Genomic DNA, 11801 nt, shown 5'->3' with positions numbered 1-11801 from the left:
TCAGAAGTAAAAGAGTGATCAGATGGGATTCTACAGCCTGCATGATACATGTCAGAACAAATTACCATAAAAATGTCTCCCAGCCTTAAAACTAGCAAATAAGATCTCAGTCACAAAGATCTGACAGTCGGCAATCATCCAGCTCTATACCCAGCAGTATGCAAGTCAGTCTGCTCTTAAATGCAAGGAGACATATTTATACTTGGCTTAAAAAGGATATTGCACCCATTTAAGATATGAAATTAATCCTTTACACTGCTTAACAAAAGCCTGGGTATTTCACAGATAGTTACTGGTCCTACAAAATGTAGAGCACCATTCATTCCTGGAGGAGCCAATGGGACCAAGTATGGTTAACCTCTGTAGGCAAAGCACTTTGTAAGGGGACAGACTTCCATAGTGGCTCATAATTCAAGCAAAAGATGGAGCATCCTTCCATTCACTGAGCTTTAGACTTGGCCTCAGATACAGAATCACAGAATAGTAGGGGTTGGAAGGGACCTCTGTGGGTCATCTAGTCCAACCCCCCTGCCGAAGCAGGGTCACCTACAGCAGGCTGCACAGGATCTTGTCCAGGCGGGTCTTGAATATCTCCAGAGAAGGAGACTCCACCACCTCCCTGGGCAGCCTGTTCCAGTGCTCCGTCACCCTCAGAGGGAAGAAGTTCCTCCTCATGTTCAGACGGAACTTCTTTTCTCTCCTTTCAGTAAATAAAACTCATCTTGTAACTTTCAAAAAAATTTAGCTCCTGCTTCCCTTTAATCTTATTTAATGCAAATAGTACAACTTAGCTGTGTAAACTTAGCTGAAGCTAGTAAAGAATTCACACAGAGTATTTGTTTATCAACTTTACAAGAAGTAATCTCAGAGTGATCCTTCAGGTGACATTTTGCACATTATAACTAGTTTACTCCTCACTGCTCCTCTTTCCACACTGCATCAACACCTATTTTGGGTTACCCAGATGGCTGAGGTGACCTAGGACAATTTACAATATGAAATTCATGCTTTGGCAAGATGTGCTCCCTAGCCCTTTTTTTCTCCACATATTGCTGTAGGCCAGAATTTCAACTAAGATAAATTAGCAATTAGGAACCTCCAGTACTTCCACAAAGCATCAACGTTCTTCACTCTCCTTGCTTTGTGGCTAAGGTGACAGGCTGATAACAAACACAATCTGAAAGACTGATAAAGTAATACCAATGCAGCCAGGAGATATCAAAGTCCAAGCCCTTACATTGCTTACAAACTCCCACCAGCGTCAGCAACAACGATCTTACAGTTCTAATGCACCCCATATCTGAAAAGACTGGAAGAGGGGACACTGGTACAGAGACCACCTATGTCATTTCACCAACCCCTGATTTGTTACTGACAAGTAACCTGAGCTAGATATATCACTAGTGTACCACAGTTCAGGCTAGAACTCAGGGAACTGAAGATTTGCCAAGACGCAAAAATGAGCTACCTCCAGCATCCCGTGAGGAATGAGGCCACAGCATCACTAAGGCACAAGTGGTCGAAACCACAGCTGTATCCCTCAGTCGGTAACGCTAGCACACTAAGGCAGGATTGCGTGGCTTTTCTGCCCAATGCATTTGCCTTGTTTTCAGCACAGGGTCAAAGATATCCAGGTGAAGGTTCTCGTCAAGATTTTTCTTTCTTCCCTATTATTCAGCATGTGGCTGTGGGCACCATATAGAGCTACAGAAGTATTCCAGTTCTCAAGAGCTTTTTGCTCATACGTGGAAATCCACAGCTCCACCCTTTCACAACACACTTCTCCCAAACCTTTAAGAGGCAGGAAAGGAAAATTATCCCCGTTTTACAAATAAAAAGCTGAATTCTGGGAAATGAGAGCTTAAGGATTTCATCCATCTAGTTTAAGGGCACTAACTGCAGGCAGTCCTACAAATTCTCAGGAACGCAAACCAGTATCTACAGGGCACAAAATTCACATACACTTTTCCTCTAGCTTAACCCATCTTGCAACTCTCTTCCAGTGCATCCCATTACTACTTGATGTCACATGCAGCTCCCTAGCCAAATCCTTATTTCTTTCGTCAGTCCTGAATTTTTTTGGCTTCCTCTTCCAACACTCTCCATATCCTTTGTTATGTCTGTTACAAGTTTCCTTTCAAAAAGAAATTTACAGAACAAAATAATTGTTTACTTATGTTTTTCATAACCAAAACTTGGATCAGAGTTTGCTTTGGCTAAAGTCAGATACATGCCTCTTCAGTAAATTCCCATTTTCTTTAAGTAGAACAGAAACTTGGATTTTTCTTCTGTGAAATCCACTGGCTGCTTTTCTCCAATATTCCTAATGTAATTAGCATAACAAGATAAAGGAATCATCAAGTCCTTTTCCATTTTTCTTCCTTTATAAAGGGACTGATGACAAACTGGGAATCAGAATCTGTATTGAATTACATTTGCCACAAAAGAGTTCATTAAGTAATAGTACATAATAAAAATCATCTGTCAACTTGAAGGATAGACTAAATCCACTTAACGAAACAGCTGGTTATTTTCTAGAGCACTCTATAGCTCATAAATGGTCAATATGAGCAAGGAGAAAGACTGGGGCAAAGGGAAATAAGGAACAGTTCAGATATTAGCATGCTAAGCCACAGTTTCAAGGCTCTTGCCTTCTGCACATGACTATCGGTAAAACTTTGCCCACGGTACCCTGCTTTCTCCCTCATTATAGTGCTGGCAATAGCTCTTTTCACCAGGAAAAGGATTATGAGGCTAAGGGCGTGACAGGCCACGTAATGCTTCAACAGCTGGAGTATCATCAGGGGACCTGAATTTCTATCTCCCTCCAACGTGTCGGATGGTTCACGCTGACGACGGGAGCAGGGTCGTGTTCCCACCCCAAGTGCCATGCACAAGGCTGAAGCTGCACTACCACATCCTAGCAGAGAAGCATCACTGCTCCCAGCCTCTCCACCCAGGAAACTCAAATGGAAAGGTGCTTCTGACTTGCAAAGCTTGTGCCCTCAGCAGCAAATCTGGGAAGACAAAGCAGAAAGATCAGTGCTAATCCTTTGCTTTAACAAGCCATGTTGGCTCCTGACAGAAAATTTGCCTCCCTTTCTCATTCAGCTCACTCACTGAATAATCCAAATCCATGCACACTGTCTGCACTGCTTTGGCTCAAGGGATTTGTTCCAAGATCCCTGAAGCCCGCTAACAAGCCACTTACAATAAGAGTACTACAGGTAACGTTCAGTGCCACAGAGAGAGTTTGCTGGGAATAAAGGTCATCTGTGACACGGCATTGCTATGAACCCCCGGTGTCCTCACTTGTATGTATTTAACACAACAGTCTCTGAAGAGCAACCCTCTTTAAAAAGGGTCAGTTTCCTTTTAATCTTGTTGACTCTTCATCATTTAGGGATTTATTACAAGCCACATCCTTAGTGGTCCTATTCTTCCATGTATCTACAAAAGTATTGGACAGCAGATTTATTCGGTGCTTTAACAAAGTCTCAGAAGAGAATGGATGTAGAAGCCCTATTGCGTGCACGGTGATGGTGAAGGTGGAGTCAGCCCAGCTGCACCTCTGATCCAGGCAGAACTTTAGAGCTTTACAACATCTGAAAGTACAATGAGCATGGATACGCCACTACCGTACCAAACTGCTACCTGGATTATTATCAGGAGCTCCTTTTCTTAAGCAACACTCATGTCCCAGGTCAGCCTTATCACTTTTGATTCAAGTCCCCAACACAAGCCTCATACAGCTATGAATGCTGCTGTAAGAAAAATAAACTTATTATTTCAAGACTCATCAAGTCTGTCAGAAACCCAGAGTCTAGCTGAGCATGCTAACAGTTTCCCCTCCTTCCTTCCCTTTCTCTAGCATGTCTCCTCAAAAGTGTTTTTAAATAGTCTAAGCTTACCTGAATTCATTCAAAAGTCTCAAGATTCATGTTCAAGTTCTGTTGATCCCTGTTACTTACATATGGAATGACACTGAAAACAGAAGCCTTGAATCAGGGGCTGTAAAAACTTCTTGCCCGTCTCCTAATATTATTATACGTATTCATACCAAAACATAATTCACCTCTTTCGCCCTAAGTCATCTTCCTTCACTGTAAAGTATGAAGCAATCTGGTTTTGCAATTTATATTACAAGTACAATGTATCATTAAAGTATTTGTTTACATTTACAATAACTAGCATTATTTTTTAAATATGCAAAACCACAATCAGCATTACCAGATTCTCTAGAACTGCTGTGTTTGTTACCTGCTAGAACAGGCCACAGGCCATTGCAGTTACTGGCTGTAAACAGAACAGTTTCTCCCCCTTTCAAATATGTCCTTTTATAGCTGTGCCGATCAGATTTGCAGAACTCCTCACTGCGTAGCACTAAGTTTCACTGAAGATCTTCTGCCTCCTGGGTAAATATCCTACCCTTCCTGCTCCAGTAAAGACAGAATAAACTGGAGGATACACCAGCCCCCTGTAGGACCTGCAGACACCTACAGTTGCAATATTACTGTGGAGACAGAACCACCTTCATCTGCAGGCACGGAACAGTGTCTCTCTCCCTTTCCTCTAGAAGTCTCACACAGCTTCTCTTGCTACCACTGCAGTTTTTCAGAGTTGTTTAGTCCAGCTACCCAAAACAAACTTTTACAAGATTAGCTTGCGTCGTTCCCGAGTCCATTAAACTTAAGATAATGTGGGGAGGGGGGATTGATTGAACAGCTATTAATCAAAGGATGGGTTTTATTCTTGTGATGTCATAAACTGCAGAAATGGAGCTCAAGCAGTTTATTAAATTACAGGAATGCCAAGAAAAATAGATAGCTTTAATAATACTTTTTTGCCTATCTGTTATATTTTATATGTAGCTTGCAGAGGAGAATTAAAAAGTTTTCTACCATATAAAACTGCCATTTAAAAGGAGAAAAAAAACAAAAATAGATTCTGTCACTGATAGAGAATACAATTATTCCAGGCTAAAAAGTTCATTCTTCTGCTAACGTGTGATATTACTGCAGTTCAGAGCCTACTGGAGAGGAGGGGAGGACTGTTCCAGGATAAGACGTGGTCCCTGAGCTTAAAAGCACAAGTGCATTAGCCAAGAAAGAACAGCAAACACACAGATGTCTCATACAGGCAGGCCTGTTTGCAAGGGAGAAAGTTCTCTGGCTAGCATAGCCTGCGAGTGCTCTGCCATCATCACCCTCACAGGCTGGACCCAGCACGGTACCCAAGTCCGGTGGATGTTACTGGAGCAACAGAGCACTAGGCTGCCTACGGATGGCAGCAGCAAGTCACAGGTTAGCAGAGGTGTCTAGAGGAGGAGGGCACTTGGCCAGAAACCGCCGTTCTTCCGCAGGATCCAGCCCACCCCGAGAATCAGGAGATGTGTTACTAGCATCTCTGAGGCCACACAACTTTTGTAAAACTGTTTGCATGAAGAACATTGCTGTCCACTATTCAGCCATTCTTCAGCAGGGACAGCCTTCCTCTTCTTAGCTCCTTTGTCAACTATTTCTACCTCTTAACAGTTCAAGAAGCATCCATCTACAGTCCCAGGCCCACCAAAACCCAACACCATCTCAGTTTTTTATTATTCTCCACCATCCTACTTTCTCTTAATGTCGAAGACTTTTCTGTGATTCAGCATAAGCTCGTGCAAGCTACCACTGGAGTTGCATTATCTGGGTGGAAGGCTTCCAAAGAAAACACCCAAATAATGCTGATGAACTGAATTTCTTTCCTCTGGGAACAAGACTCACAAGAACACTACTGGGGACGTGGTGCTGTGATTCAAGATGTGGTATGTCTAGCATAACAAGTAAACGTGAAATTCTGAACCCATACCTATAAGAACTGTGGCACTTAAAAATGCTACAAGCAGGAAGTCTTACACGTTTGAGATGGCTCATTTATGTTGATGAGCCAGAAGCCAGTTTCAAGATCTTAAATTCCTTCAGCCTCCCAGCTGTGCTTTATATATCACCCTTCAAACATTGTCTTGCAAAGAGAAACATTGATAAGGACATTGTACTGTTAGGATCTCTTAGTAGGGAGCAGACCACTTGAAGTCTATATTTATCAGTCTAACTGCAATTGTGTGATGGGGGGGGATGTCTATGCTATTTAGCAGGTAAATCCATCTGACAGAACACTATGGTTAAGGATAGCCCAAGGTTAGGAGAAACATACTTAGGAACATATCCAACATGCTGGTACGCGAATTTAATCTCCTTTTCATATGCACATCTCAGAAACATGCCCCTGTTAATCTTTCACAGATGCTTCTGCAAAAGCAGGGCTCATCAGAAATTAAGTGTCTTATTGAACATGCACTCCTCTCTCACCTCTGAGAGCGGATTTTGTCTCCTGGGATGAGGGAAGTATCCAGCTGAGGAAGCGAACAGCAGGAAGCAGTCTATATACATTTTAATATTTCACACTGTGCCTTCCCGTTCCTTTTGATATGATCTAAGGAGCACTCTGCTTTGGCATTCAGACAGACACACAGAATATAAGGCTAGAAGGAAACTACAGAGGTCACTTAGTTCACCTCCTACCCTAAGGCAGGATCAACATTACACGAAACATCTGCCTAGATGATGTATATATGGTTGACACAGGTAGAGCTGATCCTGCCTTGGGCAAAGCGATTGGCTAGATGGTTTATTGCACATGTAAGTCACTCATGTTTACACAGCACGTCCTCTTAACAAAAAGGAGAACAACTCTTCACCTTTCCAAAAATTCCCTGCCAACACATCTTGACCCTATACAGTGACTATGAAGACCAGCTTTCCCCCACCAGTCCCGTAATCTGCCTGTTTGTGGAGCAGTTAACTAAACTAGGCACATGTTCTCCCACAAGTGTTTTACCAAAACCTGCAATTAATTGGGGAACACTGCCTTGTTATTTGGTTGGTGTTTGTTTGGGGTTTTTTTTTAAATTAAAATAAGATTGGATAATTTTCTTAAAGACAAATCAGGGATTAATAGTTCAGTGGTTTGTCCACCTACTTCCTTGTAGAAATAGTAGGTTTCTAATACTTTTTATGCAGAATTTGGTGCTATCAATGCAACTCTAATGTTCTTATTTTAGTTCATTTGTTCAAACTGAAGCAGATGAATTTTAGTTAAAAGCTTACTACCAGCTTCACTTCCAAACTCCTGGCCCCTGAAGAAAGATTCTGATGCCAGCTTCTTGCATTAATGAGAAACTGTTAGAAGTTTCTTGCCACTGGTTATGAAGAATCTGACATGGATTCAAAAAAAAAAAAAAAAAAAAAGGAAGAGGGAAAGGAGTATTTGTAATCCTGGTCACTTAAGCATTCCAGTTCTCTGCACATCTTCACGGATATTGGCAGAGCTCAGGGATGGGGAGATATGCTGCAATTTTCCTGAATTTGTTCTGGCAGAAACCGTTACTTTACCCTTTCCCAAGCCAGGAAAGTGCCTTTGTCAAAGTCTTTTCCAAGACTTCAGTTAGCACAAACACACAACTCGGAAGCCACACAAACCTACACCGGCTGCTGAGACTCTTTAGACCCCTCTCTGCTCTTTAGGTTTCTCTCTAGAGCTCTTTAACTGAACGATCTCTTCCCTTGCTAAAATTGCACATATACAGGTTTACTCCAGCAGCTCACTGTAGCACCTATGAGTTCTAACACATTGTAAACAGATTGCAACAGACTTCACCACACCTTACGTAGCAGTAGCAGGCTGAAGGGCTGAGTGTTTTGGCCTCTCTCCCCCAACTCATCCCACCACTGTGCTCAGCACAGGATCAACGCCTGCTGTAAGACTACCCTACTAGGGCCTGGAATTGAAAGACTGAAAAAATGTAGCTATACATGCTTTAAAAAGACTGGCTCAGACTACTAATAACTCTTAATGCACACAAGCAACAGTAAAATATTAATTTTACAGCAAAGCACATCTGGATAGGCACAAGCCTCAGGAAGTAAAAGCTTCACAAGGCAGAGCGACATCACTGTAGAAAATGGAATGGTGACCTCAGAAAAACAGATCACCGGGGCTTACCACTTGAGCTCTGCGGGTTTTCTTTAATCATTCTGTACAATTTGTTATCCAGTTGTTCTCTTCCGATGGGCTTGTTCTGCTACTCATTTGTATATGCTTAAAATTGGGATCCATGGGGTGGGTGTATACGGTTACTTTTCCTGTCTTAGTAAGATATCTTGCATATTATGCAAGTCACTGATAAATGCCCACTTGCTGCTGTGGCTGTGCTTCACCATTTGTACGCTGCTGAATTAATCTTATTAGGAAGTATAACATTCAGAGCATTTATTCCTTACTTCCTTTCATTTGTATAAATATGTTGCTCTGCTATGTTCTCTAATTGCTTAACATCTGTTAGAAGGAAGAGAAAATAAACACATTATGGCAAGAACAAACTGTAATACCCTTTTAAAAAGTACAAATGTAGAAATGTTTTACAGAGTGGGCTGAGAAAAATCAGGAATACCAAAGTCAAAAAACAGCAAAAGTCATCCAGCCCATCAAGTGAGAAGAAATCTTTGTGATCAGAATTCCCACACTAATTAAGTTAATTTGGTTCAATTTTAGCTCTTGATTAAAGTGTTAATTTACTAAAAATGGTGTTTGGCCAAAACCTAGTATATGTGATCATAGGAAAGTCTGAAAGAAAGACTTTCTACTCAGCCACTGCTAGCAGCACCCTGAGCAATTACTCAGCTTTTTGCATGTAGGACCTCCTCAGGTCCCTGTGCCAGGACCATTTATTAAATTGTACATTTAAGGGTATCCTACTAGTCTAGGGCCAACTGATGACATTAGCTTCACGTACAGCCACTAAAATCCCCTTCAACTCACAGCGACTTTGAGAAGCGGTTACATCACACCACAAAAACTAGGGACGAACAAGAGCTATAAACCCTTAAGTGTATCCTACTGTGCAACTGCCACAAAGTGTTAGGACACTTCTGAATTTCAGGCCTGAGCTAGCTTTGGTCTTCAGTTTACAGGCTTGCTGAAACAATTTATTGGTGAACCCATCTAATAGGGATGCAGCTTATACTAGCAAAAAGAAACCATGATAACCAGCTAGATCCTTCCGCTAGCAGGAACAGAGGACCAGAAAAGCTAGAAAGAGTCTTAAATTCATTTGATTGTGCCTGCCCAAGAAGCACTGCTACTATCTTTCCTTTGCCCCAACCTGTATTTTACCTCCTGTTTAAAAGAGGAGAACAAAGTCTAATTTTATCTGAAATATTGTTAAGTCCCAACGCGTAATCTGAACCTGCCGCACATTACTTGTACATTCCAATGTCATTCTGACAGAGCTGACAAAGCAGCAAGATTTTATTGTGCGATTTCATGAATGAAATGCCATAGGCACAGAGTCCTGTAAATAGCATTTCATTTTGGTGAGCTTTTTTTTTTTTTTTTTAAAATTCTCTGCTACTGCCATTCTTTGCCTCGCTGTCAGAAGCACACCAGTTATCAGCTGGGGACTAAATTGTGTGCAAATGAAGAATTTATTGACTTCAGTATTTTCCCCTCCATATTTTGTAAGCTGAAGTCAAACCATTCACTGAGATAGAAGTATCTTGTAAAAAGGGGAATATATCACTTCCAAAAGATATTTTATCCAAAACGCTACTCATGGAGCCTGATACTCCTAGCCAAAGCTGAGGGTAACAAGAAAATGTGAGTGTTGTGTAAGTCAGCTCACACAGTGGCAATTTTAGACTCTGCACTTCCCTATATATTCTCAAGCCATACATGGAACACTTGCAGGGATGGAATTAGCTAGGACAGCCACGCTGGGCAGAATCACCTACCAGGGGATGCCTCTCTGGGAAGGTCCCCCACTAAAGCTGCCCCTCAGGGACTCCTGTGCTCTGCATGGCAGATTTCATACTTTGCCCCCCCATCGCTAGATGCTTACTATTGGCAGAGGCAGGCATGTTTTCAGTAGCTTTATTCAGGACTTAAGAAGAGTTTTTCTCAGTACAGAGACCTCCTCATAATCATTCAACAGAAATTACTAATGATATCAGTAACACTGAAGATAAAGAATATATACATTTTAAATGCCAATGGATCTTCCGACTGGGTATTTTAAAATATGCCTTAAATTACAAAACCAAGGGCTATGTCTATGGGAAAATATGGCAAGACAAACAGCAGTGAATGAAGACGATCACATTTTTCTGTGTTTTGCAAATAATTCAGCTGCAAATCTGCAGGAAACAAAATAGGTTATTACAGTGTAGCGAGCAACTGATTGCATCAGAGAGAATTGGCTTGGTGGGGAGAAAGACAATGTGTAGCAAATCTCTATTCTTGATGCAGTTACTAGCACCACAGCAAGAAGAAAACCACAGCCCCCAAACGTTTATCAGTGTCCCCAGCTATGTGCACAGACAGGCCAAATTCTGAGTAGCACCGCGTAGTGCCCTGCATAGCACGGAGGGGAAGGGCACAGGAGCTATGAGAAGGGCTCTCTCACAGGCAGCACATGTTGGGATAACTCCTGTTTTGTGATCAAGCTGGGGCCTTTCTGCGTGGACTCTGATAGGTGACGCTCACCTTGCATGTCTGGCCCAGTACAGGCTCAGGTCCGTATTTAATAAATCCCCAAAGCAGAGGTTCATTGGACTGAAGGAGTACTGCAACCACACAAAGTTCATAAAGTAAGTATGATCTGCAGCACAAGCTGCACTAACAAGGGCTACTGAGGTTAAAAGAGAGAGAACTACAAATTTAAGTCTTTACCTTATTATATTTACACACAAGTAAATATTGCCCAGTAGTTGTTAAAAGTAGAGAATAAACTGCTGGAAATCATATGGCATACTTCCCCTCAGATTGTGTTCACAGACATTTTGCAAATAGATGAAAATATTCTTCACTTGTGTGACCTTTACTCTCAGCTCAGAGGATACTCAGGTCACAAGCATCACTACAGTTTCGCTGACGGACGCAGTTCCATTTCTCCACCCTTGCTGGAGAGATACCAAGATAACCAATACAACAAGCTGGGATTTCTCATGATCAAATTCATCATTTGCGTCCTGCGGCTATTTAAGCTTTCAGTCTGCTCGTTCCTGGTTATTTGCTCTAGAAACATGCCACACAAATTTTCATGAAAAAGCAAACTCAAGAGATACTTGATGAAGACACGACTGTGGAAGAATGAAAAGTCTAGATAAAAGCAGTCCTTTCCAGCTTCTGGCCAATCTATCAGCATGTTACAATGCAGCTTTAAGATGATGGGACCCTGTTCTGATACCAGGTAAAGGGCAGTGACCAAGATTGTCAAGGGCTCACCCTTCACAGACCACAGAGGCAAGTTTACTTCCCTGTTCCTATGTGTGGAGAAGCTGACGGAGAGATTACTTGGTTGGTTTGAAGTCACACAAGTTCTTCGCAGCAAAGCTGAAACACTGATTTACTGGCCCACTAATCCACTGCCACAGAGGAGAGTGCAGGGCGGCCAATCCCCAAAGACTAAGGAAAAAAGCTTCTTGTCCCCTTCAGAGTATTCTCTTTTTCAAAGATCTATCTGACTCGACCAGCTAACGGCAGCAAAATCTAATATATACAAAATTATTTTACCCATAAATAAGGTTTCAAACCCCCAGAAACATGAGCAGATGTAGTGTATATGCCAAGCTAGGAGCATCCTTAATTTGCTAACTCTGGCAAGGAGAGAAAAAAACCCAAATGCACATTTGTTTTTTCCAGTGGGTTAGCATTTTGTTTCTCTCTATGCTGGACAGACCATCTGGGCAGAGGGGAAGCAGCGT

Source organism: Opisthocomus hoazin, chromosome 17 (genome assembly GCF_030867145.1).
Source record: "Opisthocomus hoazin isolate bOpiHoa1 chromosome 17, bOpiHoa1.hap1, whole genome shotgun sequence".
NCBI classification, from domain to species: Eukaryota; Metazoa; Chordata; class Aves; order Opisthocomiformes; family Opisthocomidae; genus Opisthocomus; species Opisthocomus hoazin.
This window is presented reverse-complemented; position numbering follows the sequence as displayed.